Source organism: Bubalus kerabau, chromosome 20, assembly GCF_029407905.1.
Source record: "Bubalus kerabau isolate K-KA32 ecotype Philippines breed swamp buffalo chromosome 20, PCC_UOA_SB_1v2, whole genome shotgun sequence".
In the NCBI taxonomy this organism is placed as follows: domain Eukaryota; kingdom Metazoa; phylum Chordata; class Mammalia; order Artiodactyla; family Bovidae; genus Bubalus; species Bubalus kerabau.
Genome location: NC_073643.1, coordinates 32,418,208 through 32,445,393, shown reverse-complemented (window position 1 = coordinate 32,445,393; position 27,186 = coordinate 32,418,208). Strand labels below are relative to the sequence as shown.

Here is a 27,186-nt window from a genome sequence, read left to right as displayed (position 1 = left end):
TACGTCTGTTTCAGCGCTTCATGACATGAATGTACTGCCTGACACACAGTAGGTTGTAGAAAATGGGTAATACCTGCCTTCTCCCCCACCCTCATCCTAATCCTTGAAACTGTGAGTAGGTTACTTTTAGCACAGAGACTGCAGGTGTGATAAATATTAGGCTCTTAAGTTGGAGCGTGTAGCAGTATGGATTATCCAGGTGAGCCCAATGTAATCACAGCGTCCTATAAAAGGGGAGGGGGAGGGTCAGTGGCAGAGGTCAAGATGTGATGACAGAAATGAAAGCTGACGTGTTGGAGCGCCATGAGTTTAGGAAAGCAGGTAGCCCCTAAAAGCTGGGCAAGGCAAGAAATGGACTCTTCCCTAGAGTGCTGCTCCGACACCATCACTCTGGTTTAATCCCAGTGAGACGGAGTGTGAACTTCTGACCTCCAAAATTGTAAGTTTATGAATTTGTGTTCTTTTAAGTCGTTTGGTTTGTAGTAACTTCTTAATAGAAACTAGTACATAGGTGTTCATGAGATATTTACGGAATGAGGAAAGAGACAAGTGAGTGGCAGATAAGGATTTGTGAGTAGATAGGACCCAGAAATGCTAATTTCAGAGTCTTGTTGATTCATATGGTGAGCAATAATTATCAATAGGCTGAGGTTATAAGAGAGGAATCCTGAATGACAGGGGAGCGTGTGTTGCAGAAGAAAAGATGTAATCTAGCCAAAGGGATCAAGTTAAATTTTCCATGAAAGAGGTGTTACTCTCACTGGTAGAAATGTGTATCTCTGCATAGGGCTTCCATTTTTGCTGAAGTTTGGACGAGTATTGCTTTACGTGAATTGCTGTTCATAACCCCAGTTGGTTAGTAGTTTGTTCAGCTTTTAGATTTTGCAGTGAATTTTGTACACTTGGGGGGATGGGTGAGGCTCCAGTGTCCCCTAAATTCCTCCATTGACACAGTCTCTCGGAGAACAAATGTTACCCAGATGGAGTGGTGCCACTCCAGCAGCCTCTGCTTTTGCTGTGTACACCTGCCTTACGCACATACACTGTGCTAATGCATCAGAAGCACACACAATGCAGAATCCAGTGCCTAAAATGGTGCTTATGAATTTAGTTTTTGCAAAGCTTTCTTAATGAGGGAAAAGAGAGGAGTGTGTATTGAACCATCTTTTAAAAACGTGATTACACACACACACTGTAGCCCCTCTGTGCCAGTCTCCTTCCTTCAGAGAGACTTTCCTCGGGGTGGGGGGTGGGGTGGGCTCTGTGGCCTCAGGGGCCACACGTTACTCAGCAAACCAAAAGCAATAGGATTCAGGGGCTTGGCAAGAAAGGAAAGAGAACAAAAAAGTCGCCTTGCACCCTTTGCTACTTCATACTCCGGTGCCTTAGTGAAAACAAAAAGCTAAAAGCAAGAGAAACTTGAGGAGGTTGATACTTCACTTTGGGTTTCACAAAGGGCCAGATCCTGATGATTTAAATTCATATTTATGGGCACTTTTTTTTTTTTTTACTATGTATAATTTTCTCCTTAAGTACTGACTTTATAAGTGAACTCTATTTGAATGTGGTGAAGTCTCTAGTTTTACTGCAGTATTGCTCCTTTTTTAAAAAAATTTTTGCTGAAATATAGTTAATTCATAATGTTATGGCAATTTCTGCTTTATAGGGAAGTGACTCAGTTATACATGTATATGCATTCTTTTCCATATTCTTTTCCATTATGCTTTGTCACAGGATTTAGAATATAGTTGTCTGTGCTGTATAGTCAGACCTTGTTGTTTATCCATCCTATATATAAGAGTTTACCTCTGAAAGTGAAAGTGTTAGTCTCTAAGTCATGTCTGGCTCTTTGCAACCCCATGGACTGTAACCCACCAGTCTCCTCTATCCATGGAATTCTTCAGGCAAGAATACTGGAGTGGATTGCCATTCCTTTCTGCAGGGGACCTTCCCGACATAGGGATAGAACCTGGGTCCTCCCACATTACAGGCAGCTTCTTTACCATCTGAGTCGTGAAGTTACTCAGTTGTGTCCAACTCTTTGGGTTCTCCCACATTACAGGCAGCTTCTTTACCATCTGAGTTGTGAAGTTACTCAGTTGTGTCCGACTCTTTGCGACCCCATGGACTGTAGCCTACCAGGATCCTCTGTGCATGGGATTTTCCAGGCAATGGTACTGGAGTGGATTGCCATTTCCTTCTCCAGGTGATCTTCCCGACCCAGGGATTGAACCCAGGTCTCCCGCATTGTAGACAGAAGCTTTACCACCTGAGCCACCAGAGAACCACATCTGGAAGCCCAGTTTGCCTCTGCTAATCCCAAATTCCCATTCCTTCCCTCCCCTACTCACCCTCCCCCTTGGCAACTACTAATCTCTTCTCTATATCTGTGAGTCTGTTTTTGTTTCATAGATATGTTGATTAGTATTGTGTTTTAGATTCCACATATAAGTGATACCATATGGTTATTGGTCTTCTCTGACTTACTTGCTTAGAATGATAATCTCTAGATCCATCCATTTTGCTGCAAATGGCATTATTTTGTTATTTTTGATGACTGAATAGCATCCCTGTGTGTGTATACCACATCTTCTTCATCCATTCATCTGTTAATGGCCATTTAGGTTGGTTGTAAATAGTATAGCAATGTTGTTCTTGATACAGCAGCCCAGGAGCAGAGGAAAGGAAGGAAGGGACAGGAAGGGACACTCAGGCTGAGCATTGTGGGATGAATAGGTTCTCAAAAGAAGATGACAGTGGTAAAGGTGCTGCTTCTTTCCTTTTCTCTGACCCTGAAGCCTCTTCGTCAGCACAATTCCTGCCGCAGGCTTTGTGGCTCCACTCATTTTCTGTGCATTTCCATCGATGCCTCAGCCTTTGCACTTACTGAACTCTTCCACTCCCTAGCTCTTATCCCTGGTAGTCCTTGGTCCCACGGACACTTCTTTTTCCAGATTGCATTTCAAAGTTGAGTTCCTTACACATTGTAAAATCTAGCATCGTTGAGTGTGTTTATTCAGCATGCAGCTTCCTCACTAGACTCTCATTTCCATAAGGGCATCAGTCAGTCTGCTCTTGACCTCAGCATTATGAGACCCAGACCAGGGGCTTAACAAATGTTTTCTGACTTGCACAATACATGCTATTTGCAGAAAACCCCAAGGGGCTGAAATTCGGACTGTAGACGTCGGCAGAGTAGTTTTTGTCTCTTGCCATATTGAATCCTATGGGGCTGGTACTGTGTTGAGTAAGATTCTGGGGTCATATCCAGGCTCGTTGGGCAAGAACACAAGGGCTTCATTGGTGGAGAATGACAGCCACTGGGCCATAGATTTATTATCTGTGAAAAAAACCAGAACACTGGATAGCCTTTTTTTTTTAATTGGACTGTAATTGCTTTACAATGTTGTCTTGGTTTCTGCTGTACAATGAAGTGAATCAGCTGTATGTATACATGCATCCCTTCCCTCTTGAGCCTCCCTCCTACCCCTGCCCCCATCCCACCCCTCTAGGTCACCACAGAGAACCAAGCTGAGCTCCCTGTGCTATACAGAAGCTTCCCACCAGCTATCTGTTTTACACATGGCAGTGTACATATGTCAGCGGTACTCTTTCAATTCATCCCACCTTCTCCTCTCCCCTGTGTGTCCAAATATCCATTCTCTACATCTGTGTCTCTATTCCTGCCCTGCAAACAGGTTCATCTGTATCATTTTCTTAGATTCCATATATATATATATATATATATATATATATATATAAAGATACGATATTTGTCTTTCTCTACCCTTTTGATTCGGAGAAGGCAATGGCACCCCACTCCAGTACTCTTGCCTGGAAAATCCCATGGACAGAGGAGCCTGGAAGGCTGCAGTCCATGGGGTTGCTGAGGGCCAGACACGACTGAGCGACTTACCTTTCACTTTTCTTTTTTTTTTTTTTTTTACCTTTCACTTTTCACTTTCATGCATTGGAGAAGGAAATGGCAACCCATTCCAGTGTCCTTGCCTGGAGAATCCCAGGGACGGGGGAGCCTGGTGGGCTGCCGTCTATGGGGTTGCACAGAGTCGGCCACGACTGAAGTGACTTAGCAGCAGCAGCCTTTTGACTTGACTTTAATAGCTTGAACAATCTGAATTATCTTAGTCTCTCACTGAAAACACGTGGGTGAGATTTTTGTCTTGAGATGGGGGTGGAGGGTGAAATTCCCTTGGAGACTGCTTCAGGCTTGCTCACTATCCATAGTTCTGGATTTAGGAATCTCAGGTAGCGTATATGTCAAATAAAGGGACCCTCCAAGTCAGAAGATGGGAGGGACAGCAGATGAAGAGACTGAAAATGGACTTGAATGAACCTGTGTGCCGATTCAGTGGCCCAGCCCACTTTCTCAGTGAACAAGAAATTGCTCCGAGCTTTTGTTGTTTTCCTGAGTTAAGCTGACATGGTTTTGGCATCAGCTTCAAGCTTCACTTTGTGCCATCAGGCAGCACCGAATCATTGTCTCAGAGTCATTGTGACAATCGGGAGTCACATTCAAGTGACAAGGAAATTATTGCTAGAATAAAAAAAAAATGTTGAGGGAATCGACTATTGTGTATTCTCATTATGTGGCTTTCAAACCTAAATATTTTGGCCATTAGGAAGCATTTGTTTCTCAAAACAAAATAAAGAATTTGGGCTGCATTCATAGGGGGGTTTCTTAGAAACCAGATTTTTTTTTTTAATCAGACACTTAGCTAAGATGGGTAGACATTGTCAGCCTTTCAAGACTGTCTGTCAGAAGATGGGGAAAAGTTGGTAAGGAGAAGGGGGTGGCTTGGAGGCAAGACAGGGTTACATTTCTAGGGTATTACTCTATTCTGATATCTATAAGCAGTTAACACCCCAGCTCCTCAAGGTCAAACCATTATAGCCTCAGCACCTTTTGCCAGTGTTCAGTTCAGTTCAGTCGCTCAGTCGTGTCCGACTCTTTGCGACCCCATGAATCGCAGCACGCCAGGCCTCCCTGTCCATCACCAACTCCCGGAGTTCACTCAGACTCACGTCCATCGAGTCAGTGGTGCCATCCAGCCATCTCATCCTCTGTCGTCCCCTTCTCCTCCTGCCCCCAATGCCAGTGTTGGAGCTCCATAAATGAGTGGATTGAATGAGTAAATGAATGAGTGAATGTCTGTGTCATCTACGCCTTCAGACGATGTGTCCTTTTGGAGACAGCTACATATGATAATCTTCCACCCCTAAAAGAAATGTTCCTTCCGTTCGCTTGTGAAATCACTGTTAAATAAGTAATTGGAGTTCTTGAGCTGGTGTGGCTGGACAGTCTGCTTATTGCTTTCAGACCCTGTTGGCCTTGGGGTCTGACGATTTACTCTCTTGCTGGGAAGTGATTACTGGCCATGCATTTCCCAAACTCATAAAGGGAGTGCACAAAGCCACGGTAGAAACAGCCTCTTGTACTGTCAGTTGCCAACCTCCTGTTTGTACTAAAACCAAAACAGCTACAATATTAAACACAATCTGAAATACAAAAGGAGGGGGAAAAAGGAAAGACACTAGGAGACTATCAGTACATCACTTTACCTTTTCATCTCTGGCTTTTACCTCGAAACCTTACATCAGTCCTGTGCATTTATGGGTACCGCTGGGAAAATAGTTTGAGACACTGACAATTCTCTAACCCAGTGGAATCTAATCCTCTATGAGCTTCCTAGCTGTGAAACTTTGGAAAATGTAAACTCTAACCTCAGTTTCTTCCTCTGTAAAATGGAGGTATCAATAGTAGCTCATAGAGTTTTAAGAGTGATACTTGGTATGTTGTAGGAAACACTTTGTAAGAGTTGACCATTGTATTGTCATAGTTACGGTCAGGTTGTTGCTGTTTTATTAGAGCCTTTTTGATGGTTTCAGGAAGGTAGAGGAACTACCACTCTGTAGATGGGAGCTGTTTTTAAACACTGGGAAGAGAAAGGGATTCATAAATATCATTTAACCTAAACAAAGTTTTCAAGACTTCAAAAAAAATGAGCACAAATATTGGGGAAGAGGTTGTCTATGGTCCCCCATAGACAATCCCCCAGCTCGTCCTTCTCATCCCCTCCTCCTCACCGAGCTGGGAGCATGGTGCTTTAGGACAGTCTGTTCTGCTGTTAGTTCCAAGGCTACCCCATCTATCACTGGCCTTCCAGCGGTAGGAAAGTTCAGTGCCTCTGTGCCTAAACATTCTAGCCACAATCACCTCTGCTCCAGTTGCTTTGCCTTCACTACCCTCTGCTCACAGAGGCAGTGCAAGGAGGCCTGCAAACCACATCTTTGATCTATCACAATGCTGTCTTTAATTAAGCCTTCAGACAAGTTTCTCGAGGCAAGCATAGCATGGCAGAGCTTCTGAAGAGTCAACAGGCAAACACCTAAAACCAGAGAAACTATGATTTGAAAACATCAGCGTTCACTTTTCTTGTTAGCATCCATGTCTCGTTGAATCAGTCCTTGCATGAATAGTATGTATTATAAACAAAAATGTTGTTTCCCCAGCCCTTGCATGCTAAGGAATATTTAATAAAGAAGTTTCTTTCCTGTCTGACCAATAAAACCTACATCTCCAGCAAATAAAAACTAGGGAACTTTCAGAAGCCTGACATCATTTGAAACACACAATTTAAAGCAAAATTTTCCTATGACAATAAGATTCACAGAACTTCCCAAGTATGACTTTATCAGGAGTTTACTGTCCTCTTGTTTTTTAAACTGTAAGAACTCAGATTTGTTTTAAAAGACTATCAGTTGTGTATGTTCAAGTTGTGACTGTTTTGTTCTCTGAGATGCCCGCCTCTTGAGGCAGGGAGCTTGAAGTAGGGTGCTGAGCAGGGATGACAAACTGGGACCACAGGACAAGACCGTGCCTGCTGTTAGTATTCAGTGTGATGGCTGTCCCACCGCAGTGGCAGAGTCGACGCTGACTGCGTGGCCCGTGCAGTATATTCCCTGGCCATTTAGAGAAAGAAGGTTACCAACCTGCGGTTGAGGCAGGTGATTGTGTTGGACTTCCAAAGCTGCTGTTCACGTTGTGACTTCAAACAACCAACTTAGTTGCTCTCAGCCTATTTCCTCATCTGTGGGCTGGGACTGATGGTTGTATTTGGTCCCTATGGCAAAATGTGGGTATGAGATGAAGTCAGATCATAGCCAGAGGACTTCATGCACAGAAGGAACAGGGGGGTGAGTTGCTTCTCTTCTCATTATGTCTAGGATCTGGCGTAGTAGTGTCTAGCATTCAACTAGAGTGAGAATGTTATTTGGAGAATTTGGATATGGAAATTAGACATGGCTCTATGAGGTTAAAAGGAAAGATAAATGCAGAGGAGAAGAGGGCAGCGTCAAAGCAGGTCTCTGAAGACTCCAGTGGCACTAGCCAGTGGAGCTTCAACGGATCAAAATATTTCAAGGAAGAAAGTGGTGTCAATCAGGGAGCAGAAGGTTTGGATAAACGTGGATCTGAAGCCAAGAAAGAAATGAGCATCTGGACCAACATCCCTGGTCAACACTGCCCATCCTAGCTGTGCCTATGGAGTAGAATGACTGAGGCTCTTCTTGTGCCAAAGTAAAGCTCTTCCCAGCATGAGTTAGAAGCACTGTGTTTTCTTAGTCTGACACCGTTAAATATTGGAACGTTTGTTCACCAAGCAAGCCTCTCATTCAGATCTGGCTCCTCAACTTCCTCTATCAGAAAGTGACTTTCTTACCCCAAGCCTGTGGATGGGTTTGGAGAACCCATGAACCCCTTTAAGTTATATTCAAATTATTGAGGGTTGTGCCTTTTTCCAAAGAGAGGAGCCATTGTCATCCAAGTCTCAAAAGCTGTCTCACCCCTTAAAATGTAGACATCATATGAATTATGTCTCCTGGTACACTCAGAATGTGGTTTGGGAGCTTTGCTCTCATCAGCCTTGTTGAGGTGGTAAGATTGTGCAGTAGACAACCACAACCTATACAACTGCACACAGCTGCCGACTTGAAAAATATGGCTGCTTCCTAGAGAGCAGGGCAGGGAGAAAGGGGGAAAGAGAGTGGGATCTGTGGGTTAGCCCCTAGACCTGGGTGAATTCTCAACGATCTCTAAGGCTCTACTGTGTTGCCCAGAGGCCAGCAGTCCTCACCTACAGATTCCTCAGCACTGCTGGCTAAAAGCACATCTTTTCCTATTTGAATGTCCTTTAGTAAGCTCTTCATAAAAAATCTTTCACTTAATTCACTTAATTAACAGTCTAAGGCTCTTTTAGTAAATTGGACTTGATTTGACATTTTTTTACGACGGTTCCAACTAATTTTATACTTGAGCCTGTAGAAAGAGAATTAAAAAAAAAAAAAAAAAAGCCAGGTTTCCCTGTGAGAGCCTTGGCCAGAAATAGAAAACTTTCATTTATCTCACGGAATAATAAACAGCAGCCAGAAAGGTATGGCTAATGAAGTGAGAGGTTTGCAGATTCAGCTCTGAGTGCGTCCGTGTCCGGTGAGGTTGGCCGGAACCTCGCTGACAGGTTGTTTATGAAACCGCACAGGTTTTGCACGGAGTACTCTGGAGCGGCCAAACAGCTGGAACCTGTCCCTTACAAACCATTGTTTTTCTGAGTTCAGGTAAATATCAGCACGTTGCATGAGGTCACTGTGACCCTTCTTATACCAAGAACGTGTTTCATGGAGAGATGCTCAGAGATCACCAGTATGGGAGGGACCCTAGGGTCTTCCCAAAAAGTGTATTAGCCACAGCGGTAGGCAAACAGGATGGGGTTTCCCCCAAGTCGATCTAGTCTAATAGCAGATGAGAATTTGATTTGAATCCCTTGGATTTACGAAGCGAATGTTCCTCTCTCCTGCCTCTAAGAATCCCTGGTTAAGCCTTCTCAGAGTTTGTCCAAAGAAAGTTAGACTTGGGCTCCCATTCTGTCCCAACCAGAGCGAACATTCCAGAAGATTCATCCGTTCTGAACCACCAGGGCATTTTCTCCCCGGGGTGGGCTATTGCACAGAGAAGCTGCAGAACACTCTGCCTTGCTGCATAGCAAGGTGGTTAAGAGAGCCAGACTTGGAGATGACTGAGGTTCCTGTGTATAATAGGGTCATGACTTTTCTCTCAGAGATGTGGACTTGAGATGGAGGGCATGGCACATGCTAATAACCCAGTGTCCACATCTTCTCTTATAGTGTATCATCATCATTTATTGTGTTTTTAAAATGTATTAGTTTTTAATTGAAGGGTAATTGCTGTACAATATTGTGTTGGTTTCTTCCATATATCAACATGAATCAGCCATAGGTAGACAAATGTTACCTGCCTCTTGAACAGCCCTCCCACCTCCCACCCCATTCCGCCCCTCTAGGTTGTCACAGAGCCCTGGTTTGAGTTCCCTGAGTCATACAGCAAATTCCCACTGGCCATCTAGTACACGTCTGGTAGAGTATGTGTTTCCATGCTACTCTCTCTGTTCATCCCAGCCTCTCCTCTCCCCTGGCCCACCCCGTGTCCATAAGTCTGTTCTCTATGTCTTCATCTCTATTGCTACCCTGCAAATAGGTTCATCAGTACCATCTTTCTAGATTCCATGTTATCATCTTTGTCACTTATGTCACCTTATCTCCTTTTAAAAGCCCACTTTACTTCCTACTTAAACTATAGCATATCACTGGAATGGGTGTTTTGGCCAAATAGTTTTTGAAGTATTCATTATAAGCTTGTTCTAGCAAGCAAAGTAAGAGAACAGTGAATGATAAGCCTTCAAACACTCCATTCAGTCCTATCAATTCCAACCTGCCCATCTCAAAGACAAGCCTTACAGAGTTCCAGAGGTAAATAAGCAAACTAGAAGGTTTGCCTGGGCCCCAGAATCCAGGTCCTAGTTCTGCAGCCACACTAGGCTAGTTGGCGATAAAGGGTCAGAACAGATGCTCTGGACCTCAGCCTGTAATCCTCTCTTCTTGAAAAGTCAGATTAAGCCCACTGTACAGTTTGCTTTACAGTGTATCCTTTAAATGTGAATTTCAGGTAGCTTTCATCTGGTCATGATCTGTCATCTTAAATGTTAGAAGCTGACATTAAAAGACTGATCACTAGATATCAGGTGCTCTGCTGTGTCACTGCTTTGAGTTTTTATAACCATCTAAATGGGGCCTCCGATTATCCTCATCTTGCTTGAGTCACCTGAAGATCAACGATGTTAAGTGACTTCATGAACATCAGACAGCTTCTAGGTGTAATAATACATGTAAAACTCTTAATGTTGCCTATGGTCATTGCTCATTAATAATATTACTGCTACTGTTGTTAACCTTTATAATTAAAAAGACAAAGCCCCATGCACTTGGGCAAATTCCAGAACCTGTGCTCCTCACATCTATATGTAGACCACCTCCAAATATGTTTCGGTTTGGGGAAAGGATTAAATTTTGTCATCCCAGTCAAGAGAAAGTTGGGGAGCCTATAGCAGTGAGTAGCCCAAGTGCCCGTAGTGAATCCTTAGGGCAAAGAAGCCAGTGACCCTGCTTCTGAAGGAATCTTGTACTGCAATGCTGAGAGAGAGGCAGGCCCGAGTGGGCCCTGCTCTGATGGGCAGGTCTAGAGTGGGGAGTGGGGATGGGGAGGAGGCCCTGCCCTGTAAGGGGACTGAGCCTCCTTTGTGTGGTAGGGACCGCTGCAGTTCCTGTCAAGATCAGAGGGGACCTTCCCATTTGCTTCTGCTTTTCTCTCTGTCTTCCTCCTTCAAACCAACAGTAAAAATTCTAGTTGAACAGCAACCAAGGCCTTGGTCAGAGATGGATGACCAGCAGAGCCTTCACCCCCTCCTCCTAGAAGCACCCTCTGAAGCAGTGCTGGGAGAGAAGGAGGTGGGCAGCTGGGGGGCGGGCGTGTCTGCTGCACCCAAATGCGCAGGCCTCCCTTCCTACAGCAGTGCCTGCTGGTGAGGCCTCCTGATCACTTCATACAAGAGCACAGAAAACATTTCCCCAGCTCTACTCACCATCCCCAGTCGGAAAGGCCTTCCTGAACACATGTCTAGTTGACCCTGCAGCTTGAAAGATTTTTTTTTCCTGACCTATAGTTAAAAAGGCAGAAAACTTTTGTGACCTATAGTTAAAAAGCAGAAAGTAATTTTTATCACAAATCTTATCACAAAGCAGAGATCCAAAAATACTGCTGAATGTTAGCCGAAAGTTGCCTATGTTGACTTGCTATGTGAAGCCAAAATTTTCAGCCAGCCCAAGAATAATAAGAAAGGATAAAGCCCCACTCTGGCTGCAATACATAATCCACAAAGGCTCCCATTTAGCATGCTCTACCAAGTACAGTTCTTTTCTTGCAAAAATACAAAAACAGACTCCAGCTAACACAAGCAGAGAAACAATTTCTTGGGAAAAATGACCCCTGAAATGCTTTCAACTGAAAATAAGGGAATATTTGATGGTTAATAGTTTTAAACAAATGAAGTGTTAGTTTTCCTTAAGCAGCAAGAAGTCTGGAAATGAGATAGCCATTGGAACTGGTGCTGGTATAAGGTCTGGTACCTGTGATTTTTCTTGACTCTTCCCTCGTGTTCAAAAAATGGCTGCTGGTGCACCAGCCTTCATCTACCTGTTAAGTAGGGGGAAGGGATAGGAGAATACTAATTAAATTTCACTTTAATTAGGAAAGTAGATTCTGCTTGAATCTTATTGGACGAAACTCCAATCACTTGGATATTTAATCTTTAGCTATAAGAGAGTTTGCAAAAGTGAATATTTTTCACCCTCTAAAGGGAAGCAGACAAGAGAGAAGGTATTAGAAATAGATAGTGGGATTAGCCCCAGATTTCTCAGCCTCACCAATATGGACATTTGGGGCTAGGTAATTCGTTGTTGTGGGGTTCTCCTGTGTATTAGTATCCTTGGCCTCTGGTCAGTAGCACCTGACCCCCCCAGGTATAACAACCGAAAATGTTTCCTGATATTACCAAATATATCCTAGAAGGCAAAATCCACTGCCCCCACCCCACCCCGAACTGAGAACCACTGAATTGGTCTACCCGCAGCATCAGACCGCTCCCAGGATGAAAGGCAAAGAGGAAGACAGAGTAGCTCCTGAATTCCAGAGAGCAGGAGACCCTCTAACCAGGCAGTTAATTACCCTGGGATGAGTCAGCCCCAACCTCTTGAAATCTGTGAACACTCAAGAAGTCCCGTGGAAAAAGAGAGGAAGATTGACCCAGGGTGATAGGCACTTTCCTCCTAGGGAAAGGACAAAGCAGTTTGGCTGACGGTCCTACCAAGACTATGGCCAGTGCAAAAGGAATGGATCCTAATACCTGTTACCTGACGGTGGCCAAGGCTAGCGAGTGAGGTGGGAATGAATGCTAGTCAGAATATGTATGTATACGCACGCATACAGAATGACTTTGGACAGTGGATCCTGTGTCGGACTAATGGCTGAGTCCCTTGTGTTAATTGGACCAAAGAGCATTCTAAAGGGCACTTTGGAGGACCAGTCCAGAACAGTTGTATGACCTCAGGCAAGTCACACGACCGCTTTGTGCCTTTGTGTTGATGTGTAAAATCAGTGTTTCAGGCAAAGGATCTCAGAGATCTCTTCTGTCTCTAATACACTCAGCACCTTGGCTTCCAGAGAGAAGCCCCAGCTCCCTGCTTCCTCCTGCTTCCTCACTCCAGTTTATTTCATCTCCTGAAGCCACACCTCCAGCGCTTAGGTCTGGGCTCTCTTGACAGCGAGGAGAAAACAAGCAACCAGTTTGAGCAGGAATTTGGTGCAAGATACATAAATGTAGCTTGAAATATAGCTTAACCAGGGTGAAGGATATTTGTTGTTTGGTTTTTTTTTTTCCTCATCTGGACTTAACCCAATACATCAAATTTGTGAAACAAATTTCAGCTCAGTGGCCTCTACGCCTCTTGCAGGGATCTGGCAAGAGAAAGTGACCTTCCTCTGGGCACTTGGTCCCTGCTAGCAGTTTCTCGAATGATGGTAACAAGTTCCAGAATTTAAAAGCCCGTGGTGGTCCTGTACTGCAATTCCAATGCTACCTCAATTTAGTTTATTTAGTACAGTGGTGAAGAGGAGAAGAACTGGAGCAAGGGGTGGAGGGAAATGGGGATTAAAAATGTAAATATGTGATTACTTTTAATGACCTTATTACTCGACATCAAATCTGTTTGTATTGACAAATAAGTATGCAAATGTTTATATCAACACTCACTTCATTAAAATAGTAAATGGTTGGAGTTAATATTAGTGCAGCATTGAAATCTTGAGTAGTTTTGATTACATAGCAATAAGCTACTGATGAGTATCATTATGTACCAATCATACCAAAATGAGCCGCCGAAGGCCATATTTCCAAAATTGGGTTGAGCAAGTACATCCACAAAAAGAGGCATTCACTGAGTACCTGAGACTTTCTCTGTCTTCATATCAAAGCAGTGTGTGAAGAACCAAAATAGAAAGTTACGTGTGCAGAAATACAAGTGGCCATGCAGTCATGCTACTGGTACACCCAGAAGACGTCTGTGCAGACGTTTTAGACTATGGGAAAAGACTGCCCTACCCCTCAAGTACCACCCTGCCTTTACTCTCTTGACGCTTTTTTCTCTTTTGATGATTTTTTAGCTTAAAGACAAGGTGTCTTCAAGAGACCAGAATCTTTTTAAGTAAGCAGGCATGTGCATGTTTTGTCTGTTATGTGGCAGACATTTGGATCTAATATTCATGGAGGAACCCAGCCCGTGGGCTGAAGTCTTTAGTTCTCTTACTTCTCAGCTTCTGTATTTGCTGAACACACTTACGCATGCAAATATTAATGAGAAGGTAACCAGACGTTAACCAGAAAGAGAAGTAGATAGATGTGAGAAGTCTCAGGTGGACTTAGAGCTCAAGTTGTTGGTTGGAGAATATTTCACAGAGGCCACAACTGAGGTTTTCTTAGGCTGGAGAAAGTTGGCTCTTTAGCTGTCATTGCCACATGTTTTAAATTTTCTGTCAAGCCCAGGAAGAGTAGAAATCCTTTGTGTTAGTAAAGTGATGAGTTTTTCAGAGAGATGAGTTATAAATACGCCATTATTTCATAACAGTGAACATCCAGTCGGGCAGCATTTGGCCAGAGAGTAAGTGTTTGCTGAGCACATACTAGGAAGAAAGTATTCCTGGAAGGAACTTGAGTGAGCACTGCTTCCCAGGATGGTACTTCTGAGTTGGCAGGTAGCAGACATCTTTGTACATCTAGATGCTAAATTCAGTGCTTGAAGCTAACAATACAATTGATCAGAAAAATGGAAGTGGACAGAGCTGTGCCAGGAGGACTGCCTAACAAGATGAGATTGACCTTGGATTTGAACTAAGGTGATGGGCAGTGGGGAAAGATGAGCATTTTTGATTGCAGAGTGAAGCCTGGGACGAGAACGGAAGAGACCTCCCCTAGAACAGTGAAGAGATGGCCAGCAGCCTGGGGAGCCATGGGGAATAAAGGGAGGGCGGAGTCCCATATCAGAGGTCCCAGAATATCTGCCAAACGCATGATGGACAAAGGCACATCCATAGAAGCTGTCTTCTAAGATTTTTCCTAAGACAACCTGAAACTTAGAATGCATTAAGAAGGTGAAGTTGGTGATGGGATTGGCCAGACACTCATAGTACTTTAAAAAACATTTCCTATAAAGAAGAACATTCTTCCACATAACCATCAAATATTTGTATTTGATACTGATGCCAGAATCAGAAAATTACCACTATTGCCTTAACACTGTTCTTTCATCTTCAGCCCCATTCTGGTTTTGCCAATTGGCATTAACATCTTTTATGGAAAAATGGAACAGTTCTCAAAATTCTACAGTGCATACGTTGTCTTGTCTCTTCTGCTTTCTTCAGTCTACAGCTGTTTCCTGATTTTCATGATTTAGCTTCTTTTAAGGATTACAGGCCAGTTCCTTTTGTAAAATATTCCTCAATTTGGATTTATCCAGTGACCATTCATTGTTAGATTCAGGTAATTCAGCTTTGGCAAGTATGTCATAGAAGTGATCCTGTGTTCTTCTCATGACATTCTATCTCGTGGCTTGTAATTTCACTTGTCCATTTCCTAAAGATGTTTATTCTGATTACTGAATCAAGAGAGTGTCTGCCAGGTTTCTCACCACAGAAATTGTTGCACGATTTCCTTTCATTGGGAAACTAAGCAGAGGAGTAAAGAATTTGAAGCAGTGGTTAGGAAAATATTGGTACATTGTTGCCTCAGGCAAATGAATTAGAGAAGGGATCAGGGCCTGGGGCTGGGTAACCAACATGAAGTGAAGCCCTTGTAACATGTGCTCATGTTGCCTTTAGGAAAAGAGGGGATAGATTGTTCAACTCTTTTCACCTTGAACTGTATGTAGTTCAGAAGCCTTGCCACCACTTCTTACCGGCCCAAGTATATGAAGAGCAAGCATGTGGCCACGATGAAAGAGGAAATGCTAAGAATGGCAAATGAAGGAAGATGAAACCTGGTTTACCAGCTGTGCCTGTGTCTTCTCTTGGAGCGGTTGACTGTGATACAGTGAGCCAACCATAGGCTTTAGAGCCAGATAGAATTCATGTGGTAGAAGGTCCCTGTTTACTGAGCTACTAGCCGTTTGTTTTCTGGCAGGGATTGCAAGCTGAGGGCAAGGTCTGAATTGCTTGGCATACTGGGCATGGTTTTTAGAGGATCTCTACGATGGAGCAAGAAACAGTAAGCAGGGGAAGAGAATTTTGTAAGTAGATGGCAAAGGGGAATCTGAAGCATCAGTGTAGATTTCTTGTTTCCTGCTAACTCTAGTCTCCCCAAGAAAAATGCACATATATTTATATATGTATATTTGTATTAAAAGGAGTGAGATAAAGTGGGGTAAAAGTCCCAGGTCCAAGTGCAGTCTCCACCATGTGCTGTCTTTGAACAAGTTAACTAACTTAGCTGAGCCTCAGTTTCCACATGTAAAATAGGGATATTATTGCACACCTCACAGGGACTCGATGTGAATTAGATGTTAAGGCATTTAGATGTGCAAGATTCTGGGCATAAGGTTGGGTTGTTAAAATTTTAGGTGTGAAAAAAAAAATTTTAGGTGTGGTTTGTGTTTTTCCAGGTGCTTAGTTAGCACATTATTCTGAAAATCAAAAACTGTAAGTGACATCCATACAATGGAATATTACACAGTATTAAAAAGAAATGAGTAGCAATTGGTGATTGGAGGAAGGCATAAAGAGGTGAAGCACAGAGAATTTTTAGGGCAGTGAAACTGTTCTGTGTGATGCTATGTGATAAATACATGTCATGATATGTGTGCTCAGTTCTCAGTCATGTCCAGCTCTCTACAACCCATGGACTATAGCCTGACAGGCTCCTCTGTCCATGGAATTTTCCAGGCAAGAATACTGGAACAGATTGCCATTTCCTCCTCCAGGGGATCTTCCCAACCTAGGGACCAAACTCATGTCTTCTGCATCTCCTGCATCTTTCAACTGCATCCTGCAACTTTCCCAGTACCACTTGATGAAGAGACCTTTTCCCATTGTATATTCTTGCCTCCTTTGCCAAAGATTAGTTGACTGTAGGTGTGTGGGTTTATTTCTGGGTTCTCTATTCTGTTACGTTGATCCACATCAGCTTTTGTTTGAATATCACACTGTTTTGATTAATGTAGCTTTGTCACATTGTCTCAAATCTGGGAGACTTATGCCTCATGCTTTGTTCTTTTTCTTCAGGGTTGCTTTGGCAATTCTAGGTTTTTTATGGCTCTATATAGATTCTAGAATTGTGCTGTGTTGCGCTTAGTGGCTCAGATGGTGAAGAATTATTCTAGTTCTGTGAAAAAGTCTATGAATTTCTTAAAAGTACTAAAGAATGAGTACATAGATGCTCCATGGTCTTCAATAAGCAAGTTACAGTATTCCATCACTCCTCAACACCACCTCATTTCAAAGGTCTTGAGGGACTCATTCTCTGTTACATTTGAAATCATCCAAATCTCAGCCTATTCGCTATCGTATGCCTCTTTATCTTTTCTTAAGACCCATGCTCTGGCTTTGAGAGAAGTAGAAAGAACTACCCTCACTAGGTCAGGTAGCCCCACAGAAACTTGGCTGTGTGTGCAGAACATGAGAAATCAGCCCCTGTTGCCTCCTGGGTGAGGATGAGCACTCGTGGCAGATGTAAACCTTTGTGGTGGCTGCATCGCCCCTATTCTCTTTAGGCCATGCCTTCCCTGATAAAGCAGTTACCCATACTGCCCTCTGCGAGCCAGTTCCTCTGACCTGGGTCTTTCTACTGAGGCTCTTAACATACAATCAAGGCATAACCACTCTTGCCAAATTTCTGGTTATTGGCTAGGGAAACCCAGATGCTCTGCTGGTGGCCAGAAATGAAATTTATTTTAGCCTCCCCATGCATCTAATCAGAAAATGTCAGATCTGGATCTCTCTCTTCCCAGATTTATCTCCCCCTTGACCTGTCTTGATCAGGTGATCAGAGTGATCCCTAGGATCACTCTGTCCTAGACAGGTACCCTTGGAAGCTGGCATCACCTCCACCTTCCCACTGCTTTGAAGCAGAAGCTGTTACCTACATCCTGGACTGACAAAGGGCAAGGACCAGACAAGAGCACCTGACAGGTCAAGTGCAGGATCCAGAAATCAGCAAACCCAGTGGCAGTACTCACCAAGACAGACTGAGGGACCCTCTAACATCATAAATGAAGCACAGAATTTGGGAGCAGAAATGCACAAGGATAAGTCCTGCATTTGCTTCTTGTTAGCTGCATGGCTAAGTTTCTGACAGTATAGCTCCTTGCATCTCCACTTTGTGCTCCAAAGTGCTGCACTCAGTATGCCAGCAAATTTGGAAACTCAGCAGTGGCCACAGGTCTGGAAAAGGTCAGTTTTCATTCCAATACCAAAGAAAAGCAATGCCAAAAAATGTTCAAACTACCACACAGTTGCACTCATTTCACATGCTAGCAAATTTATGCTCAAAATTCTCCAAGCGAGCCTTCAACAGCACATGAACCGAGAACTTCCAGATGTTCAAGCTGGATTTAGAAAAGGCAGAGGAACCAGAGATCAAAATGCCAACATCTGTTGGATCATAGAAAAAGTAAGAGAGTTCCAGAAAAACATCTACTTTTGCTTTATTGACTATGCCAAAGCCTTTGACTGTATGAATCACAACAAACTGGAAAATTCTGAAAGAGATGGGAATACTAGACCACCTGACCTGCCTCCTGAGAAATCTGTATGCAGGTCAAGAGGCAACAGTTAGAACTGGACATGGAACAACAGACTGGTTCCAAATCAGGAAAGGAGTACACCAAGGCTATATATTGTCACCCTGCTTATTTAACTTATATACAGAATACGTCATGCGAAATGCCAGGCTGGATGAAGCCCAAGCTGGAATCAAGACTGCCAGGAGAAATATCAATAATCTCAGAAATGCAGAGGACACCATCTTATGACAGAAAGCAAAGAGGAATTGAAGACCCTCTTGAGGAAAGTGAAAGAGGAGAGTGAAAAAAGCTGTCTTAAAACTCAGCATTCAAAAAACAAAGATCATGGCATTAGGTCCCATCACTTCATGGCAAATAGATGCGAAAACAATGGAAACAGTGAGAGACTTAATTTTTGGGGCTCCAGAATCACTGCAGATGGTGACTGCAGCCATGAAATTAAAAGACACTTGCTCCTTGAAAGAAAAGCTATGACCAACCTAGACGGCATATTGAGAAGCAGAGACATTGCTTTGCCGACAAAGATCCGTCTAGTCAAGGCTATGGTTTTTCCAGTAGTCATGTATGGATATGAGAGTTGGACCATAAAGCTGAGCACCAAAGAACTGATGCTTTAACTGTAGTGTTGGGGAAGACTCTTGAGAGATCTGCAAGGAGATCCAACCAGTCCAGCCTAAAGGTAATCAGTCCTGAATATTCATCGGAAGGACTGATGCTGAAGCTGAAGCTCCAGTAGTTTCGCCATGTGATGCAAAGAACTGACTCATTGGAAAAGACCCTGATGCTGGGAAAGATTGAAGGCAGGAGGAAAAGGGGATGACAGTGGATGAGATGGTTGGATGGCATCACCAACTCGATGGACGTGAGTTTAAGCAAGCTCTGGGAGTTGGTGATGGACAGGGAGGCCTGGCGTGCTGCAGTCCATGGGCTCACAAAGAGTTGGACACGACTGAGCAACTGAGCTGACTGACTGCGCTGCATGACTAAGTTTCTGACAACATAGCTCCTTGCATCTCCATATGTTCACCTACACAGGGAGATAATTGTCCTGCTGGATGGTTGCCATTTTAGGCAGGATATTAGTGACAGCTGGCATTTACTGAGAGCTTCCTTTGTGCCATGCTTGGCCTAGCTGTTTTATGTACATTGGTTTATTTACTGTTGACAACTCTTGGAGGCAGTGTATGTGCATGGGAGAAAGAGGCATATCATAAACAGTGTTAGCAGGTAGGTTGTTCAGAAATGACTTTTCACCTACAAAAGAGACATTCCTATGTTTCTGCCTAATAGCAGAAGGGCCAGAGGGTTTATACCTAGAGCTGTGAGCAGGTTGGAAGCAGGCAAAAGCAGGATGCCAGTGACTGGACGGTGAAGATGGGGCCAGCCCCTCAGGGGTGATATCTTGAATGGCAGGCTCCGGGGTTGTAGCCCTAACTAGTAAAGTTAGGCAGAAGCTCTGGTTCACAGTAAGAAGGAGCTGAGCAGGCGCATTAGAAGTTTCTGGATCAGCAGTGGTCAAATGACCTTGTATCTTGAGCTTGTAGAGGGTTTATGAAAACATAGATTGCCCAGCCGCACCCCCATAGTTTCTACAGGGGGCCCAAAAATTTCTAACAAGGTCCTGCATAATAGAGATGCTGCCCATCTTCACGCCATGCTGTGAGAGGCAAAGGTTGTAAACTGGGGCTCTGAAAACCCCAAAGCAACCTACAGTCTCGTTTTCATTCTTTCCTTGTAGTGGTTTTACATTTTTGAAGGTATTTTTCCACACTCAAAAATGAAAAGATTTCACACACACATCCAGATTTCCACTTTCAAAAACTGATTCTAGAAACACACTCGTGTGTCACACACATTAGATGGAGTAAGTTGATACTGACCCTGATTAGATGGCTTCTCTTCTGTCTGGCTCTTGGAGAAAAGACAAAATATAAACTCCCAAACCCAGCATTTCCAGACTGACCTGTCAATACATGGTTAACATCTGTGTTTTAATTCACTACTTTCTACGTTCATATAGGTTTGAACTTCTTTTATGAGCCAGTTTACCTACTACAGGCCTGTTTTTCTTCCAGGAATGTCCCCATTTCTACCACAGAAAAGCAAGCTGATTGATTGATATGAAAATCCACCTGATTATATTTTTAAAAATCTGTTGAAAATGTATTAGCCTGAATCCAAGTGATGTCACAGTTACTAAGTTTAAGTTTATGTATGAAAAGAAAATAATAGCTGTGGCAAATCAAGGAGGAATGTTTAGGAGTGCTTACCAAGAGACAGGACAGACTCTCCAGCAACCCGGGTAGTCCCGCCTTCTTGCCCTGAAGCTGGACTTGTCTCTAAGGCTGCACTGGTAAAGGTGGGGATGCCATAGTTGACCAGGAGTAAAATGTACTTCACATCCAGGGAGATCTGGAGCATCCCTGTATGCGGCCTCTTATGGTCAAAGTCTCCTCATGGGGATTTCTCCTCTCCTGTTTTCCCATGTCTTTTTCTTTTTCTTTTTTTTTACCTTGTGGTGTGTGTGTGTGTATGTGTGTAACAAACAAGTGTATTATAGTTTTTTTAATTAATTTTTATTGGCATATAGTTGCTTTACAGTTTGTATTAGCTTCTACTGTACGTATAGCAAGGTGAATCAGCTATACATATACATACATTTCATCTTTTTTTATTTGCTTCCCATTTAGGTCAGCGCAGAGAGCACAAAGTAGAATTCTGGGTCTTAAGGTATTTAGCTTCTTAAGGAGCCTCCATACTGTTCGCCATAGTGGCTGTATCAATTTATATCCCACCAACAGTGAAGGAGGGTTGCCTTTTCTCCACACCCTCTCCAACATTTACTGTTTGTAGAGTTTTTAATAATGGCCATTCTGACTGGTGTGACGCGATACCTTATTGTAGTTTTAATTTGCCTTTCTGTAATAATTAACCATGCTGAGCATCTTTTCCTGTATTTGTTGTCTAGTAACCTTGTGAGAAGGTGATGGCACCCCACTCCAGTCCTCTTGCCTGGAAAACCCCATGGACGGAGGAGCCTGGTAGGCTGCAGTCCATGGGGTCGCGAAGAGTCGGACATGACTGAGCAACTTCACTTTCACTTTTCACTTTCATGCATTGGAGAAGGAAATGGCAACCCACTCCAGTGTTCTTGCCTGGAGAATCCCAGGGACAGGGGAGACTGGTGGGCTACCATCTATGGGGCCGCACAGAGTTGGACATGACTGAAGTGACTTAGCGTAGCATAGCATAGCAACCTTGTGTTTGAAATATTAGCCAGGTCGTGAAGAAGGACTTCCTATAAGGGTTATACAAGCTAAATGTGGGATATGTATATTTTCTCTTTTCCTATTTTACTGAGATCCTCTGTAATTATTTTAAGAAATGTAGTGTATAGAGTACATAAATACCAAGAAGTGGCTATGTCTGAATCCCCACTGGTCAAATTGTGGCCTGAGTACCAGGGGCAACAGCATTTCCTTGGGAGCCTTTCACAAATGCAGAATCAGAAGCCCAAGTCAACCCAGTTAGACTCTGTAGGATAACAAGATTTCTAAATAATTTATCTGCCAAATGAAGCTTGGAGAAATATGGCTCTGTTAAAGTCTTAGATGTACAAAACTTGGCATCTCAGAAGAAACTGAGATCATTGATACTTGAGCAAAAAAAAAAAAAAAAGATTTTGGAAAAAATCTTGAAAATGTAGTCTGCAGGTGATTGTCAATTCAGAGGCCCCCTTGCAAGATATCAAAAGATTTCATGAACCCACATGTATTAGTGTTCATCTACTTAAAAAAAAAAAATGAGTAATGCCTCTAAATGAATGCCTGTATTAATCAGATCATCTATGCAATTTGGAAAATAGTCATATATTTATATATATCAGAGAATATTTTTTCACTTGTCTTAGCAATGCTTGCACACATGGATTCTCACAGCCTTTATAACTTCACAACCCACAGACAGGGAGATACTGGTCTAGAGAAATAATGATTAATCAGTTGTCACAGGATTGGTTTCCTGCCTATGCAAGAGATATAGAACAATTGAAGATGGGTACTCCCAGAAACAGTTTGCAAGAATGGTTCATGTCTGACTTGCAAGCCTAATTAATACCCCCGTAGCAGTGATTCTCGCTTGCCTGGGAGTCCCCTGGAAACCTGATAGAAATGCAAAGGCCCAGGCCCTCGAGTACTTCAGTGATGCCTGGCCTCCCGTGTTCCTGACTAGCTATCAGGTGGTTCTAATCCACATCCTGTCTGTAGGACCGCAGCTCGCCAGGAGGGTTTCTCAACTTCGACCCTGTGAACATGCTGTGTGTGTGTGCTAAGGCACTTCAGTTGTGTCTGGTTCTTTGCAACCCCATGGACTGTAGCCCACCAGGCTCCTCTGTCCATGGGATTCTCTAGGCTTGAATAGTGGAGTGAATTGCCGTGTCCCTCCTCTAGGTGATCTTCCCGACCTAGGGATTGAACCCACGTCTCTTGCATCTCCTGCATTGGTAGGCAGGTTCTTTACCACTAGCGCCACCTGGGAAGCCCATGAACATGCTGGGCCTAAGGCTTCTTGGTCAGGAGGGCTGTCCTGTGCATTGCAGGGTGTTGAGCAGCATTCCTGGCCTCAACCCATGCCAGAAGCTTTCCCCACTGCCCAGTTGTAAGAACCAGAAACATCTCCAGACCTTGCCCAAAGTCCCTAGGAGGACAAAATGACCCCCAGTTGAACTACTGACCTACAAGATAACGTTCTCAGTGTACACCGTGTGGCTTGAGACCTGCACAGCGTCACCAGACCCAGAGAGCTGGGCAGCTTTGCTCATTTACCCCTCACTTCCTGGGGCCCTCCCTGCCTGGTCATCAGTGGTTACGATTATGGGTCCCAGACTGGGGGAAAAAAATTCTAGTCTCTTCTGATCTTGACACATTGAGACTAACCCAGCTAAATGATTCCAACATTACTTTGTGGTTTGGGTTCAATTTAGAGGCAATATGCGAGGCTCAACCAAGCATTTGTCTCATGTCAGGGCCTCGTCACATTTGTCACACAAAAACCAGACCACAGAATATCCTTTCAAAAAAAAAAAAAAAAGTCTTTTCTAAAGCCAATTTTCAGTCCGTGTTTGAAAATTATATTCCACCAAGATGAAAAACATACATTTTCATTTTGTTTCGAATTAGCACAGTAAACAGCTGGCTCTCTTCTTTCCAGGGGAGGCCTCCGCTCCATTTGTTAGCTCTGTTTCTGATATTTCACCTATCCTTTATTTACTTAACAGAGTTTGACAGGAAATTCTCAGAGAGATAATATATCTCCATTAATAGGGTGACTAGAGGAACATATTCTAAGGTTACAAGTGGACTGGAACAATAACTTACGCTTTTGACATTTTTTGTCAGCTACCATCCCATTCACAGCATCCAGCAGAGCTTCTCCTCAACCAGCGAAACTTAGGAGTGTTTTGTGGCCAAGCACACTTCAGTGCTTTTCAGAAGACATGGGCCCCTTACACCATTATCACTGGATAATGGTGCCAATTAGAAGGGTTTGTGAGGAAGGCGACCTGATGCCCATGAAAACTGATCTTCGGGCATAAATCAGAGCACTAGAAAGAGTGAAAATGAATCAAGTTGGATTTCTGGGTGCATCTGGGAATGCTGAGGATCTGAAATGTCTTCTTTCTCAAGCTCATCCATCAGTGATGAACTTAAAAGTGTAGAAAGGGAAATTTGTTACCCAAAAATGTAGCTATATTTTTTGTCCTAATTTGCTGGTGGCTTACTGAACCATAGAGGGTGTCACCTAGACATAGAAGCTCCTCATGTTTGTAAGCACACATGGACTTTCTTCTTTGCAAAACTTCATGGGATAAAAATAAAAATAAACCAGAGAGTTATGTACTAAGAATCCCTTTACCTGTCTGATAGATTTTTACACTGGTTTCAGGAATGCCCAGAACGAATAAGGCTTGTCTTCTATCCATGTACTCAGAGCCAAATTATAGAGAAGCAAACTTGCATTGGAAAGGAAAACGTCCCCCGCCATCTATCAGATGCTTCTACAATTAGTCATGGCCCCAATCCTGTCTAAAAAGTGACTCCAATAATTGATAAAGGAAGGGGCATGGTATAAAGTAACAATGCAATTTATAGCAGGGAGATAAAACCCAGAGAGAAGGACATTTACCTTATAATGCTATTAATATAAAAGTAATTATGAGGGTTGGTTCTAATTAGAATGTTCACTGAGAATCAAGATAGAGTGACCAGGATAGAGAGCTTCCTAGTGTTGGAACTTCATTCTTTAACTTGGAAGGTTACATGCTTTTTCCAAGAAGGACATTAAAGTCTTTTAAGTTGTGCCATTTAAAAATAGATCTGCAGTTGATTGTCTTCTCCAGATCTGTAAAATCATCTATCAAGAGAGAGTTTGTAATTTACGTACTTATTATACAGTGTATATTCTGCCGTACCTATTAAGTAGCTAATATGTACACACACAGAGTGGGTTAAATTGTGTCCCCAGAAAGGTTCACATCATCATCCATGGTACCTGGGAATGTGACCTCATGTGGAAATAGTCTTTGCAGGTATAATCAAACTAAGGTGACATCAGACTGCTTGAGGACCCTATGATTGCTGTCCTTATAGGAAGAGGAGAGAGGACACACACACAGACCCACCCCCACACACACACACACGCGCGCGCACGCACACTATGTGAAGATGGAGGAAATGACTAGAGGGATGCAGGCCAGGGATTTCTGACAACCACCTAAGGCCAGAAGACGGGAATTAAGCACATTCTCTTGAGTCTCTGGAAGATATTAACCCTGATGACATCTTGATCTTGAAATTCCAGCCTCCTGAACTGGGAGGGAACAAATGTTGTTGATTTCAGCCACCTAGTTTGTGGTAATTTGTTACATCAGTCCTAGCAACTGGTGCTAATATGTATGTTTTTCAGCTCTGTACTGAGTATTTTTACTCAAATGAGTTTGAATTTTTGTTTTGGTTAGAAAAGAACTAAAATCTTTTACTTTATTTCAGTATATATTTCAATATATGTCATATATATATATATATATATATATATATATATATATATATATATTTGACACTAAAAACAAAAGTTGACATTTCATTCAATCTTAACATACAGAAGTTGGTTTCTTTAATCAAAAACCAAGTGACACCATTTTCCTTTTAAAAAGCTGTTGTTCTAAAAGTTACTTTTTTAGCAACCCAGGACCTAATCCCTTAACCAAGAAACTGACAGACAAAGCAAAATATAAACATAAAACAAAAATGTAAAGGAACTCTGCCTAAAATAATCATCACATAATTGTCGCAGCTCTTTTCTCTCAACTTACTCATTGCTCAAAATTTCATTCAGTAATGACTTTCATTTAAAAGATAGTTCTAACAGTCTAGATTATTGGCCTTTTGCAATTGATAGGCAAGATTTGAATTGGTGGAGATATTCAGGGAAGATAAAATAAATGCATACTGCTAAGTCACTTCAGTCGCGTCCGACTCTGTGCGACCCCATAGACAGCAGCCCACCGGGCTCCCCCGTCCCTGGGATTCTCCAGGCAAGAACACTGGAGAGGGTTGCCATTTCCTTCTCCAATGCATGAAAGTGAAAAGGGAAAGTGAAGTCGCTCTGTCATGTCCGACCCTCAGCGACCCCATGGACTGCAGCCTACCAGGCTCCTCCGTCCATGGGATTTTCTAGGCAAGAGTACTGGAGTGGGGTGCCATTGCCTTCTCTGAAATAAATGCATAAATTTATATAAACAAGTGTCATTGAGGACAAAGAAAAGAAAAATTTACAAGAAATGCTGAACAATTATGTCTGTTTCTAATGTGAGCATGAGTCATCAAGAAAATCTAATTTCATGCCCCCTATCTTCAAATAGAAAAAGTCAAAACCTGTAGAAAAGTATATATGGAAATGTTAGATTATGAAGATTTTAAAGTTGCTTCTTAAAGGGAAAAAAAAGTTTCCATTATGTGGGCATTTTACTTACTTTAGTACATATTATCCTTCAGTCTTTCTGATTACAAGTATTATTTCAGCTGCCAAAAAATAACATTTTAATTTTGGAAACAATTTTGAATTTTTTTTCTTATTTAGAGCATTCCTATGCATGTAAATGGGCCTGTCTGTGATCTGTGTTGATATTTAAGGTGCTTACATAACCATATGGAAAATGAGATGAAAATTCCTGTTTACATTTCTTGAACATTTTACATATTTTTTAAAGTTCAAATTTTTTAATGTTAAAAAGCGTTCTTGTTTATAACGCACATAAATATGTTTCTCAGAAAAGTAATTTTAATAAATGTCTGTTTGCTTGAATTAAAAGGCAATCTTTAGAATTCAGCATCTAATACAGAATCAGAAGCGTGGGTACTAGCGAAAGTAAGAAGAACCAGTAAGCCATCTTTCCTGAGGCTGTCTGGTAGCTAGTCTCAGGTCACTGGTCTGATATGTGGTTATCTGTGCAGACCTACAGACAAACACTCTCTGAGATCCTAAGTATCTTTTTCCCCTTTGTAGTTTGAACCACCACCTAGAGGCTTTATGCTTGTGGTCTTGCAAATAAATTTAGATGGCAAGTGGTCTTTTTTTTTTTTTTTTTCCTATCCATTCTGATATTCTTTTTTTTTTTTTTTAATTTTATTTTATTTTTAAACTTTACATAACTGTATTAGATTTGCCAAATATCAAAATGAATCCGCCACAGGTATACATGTGTTCCCCATCCTGAACCCTCCTCCCTCCTCCCTCCCCATTCCATCCCTCTGGGTCGTCCCAGTGCACCAGCCCCAAGCATCCAGTATCGTGCATCGAACCTGGACTGGCAACTCATTTCATACATGATATTTTACATGTTTCAATGCCATTCTC

At 42.6% G+C, this 27,186-nt stretch overlaps 1 long non-coding RNA gene across 1 annotated transcript in view; it reads left to right on the top strand.

Moving 5' to 3' along the window:
- Positions 1-256: 256 nt before the first annotated feature.
- Positions 257-27,186, top strand: part of LOC129634882 (uncharacterized) — a 44,640-nt gene continuing 17,710 nt past the window's right edge. The window contains exon 1 of the long non-coding RNA XR_008705968.1: positions 257-439. This is a non-coding gene — a long non-coding RNA (uncharacterized LOC129634882). The remainder of the gene's footprint in view (positions 440-27,186) is intronic.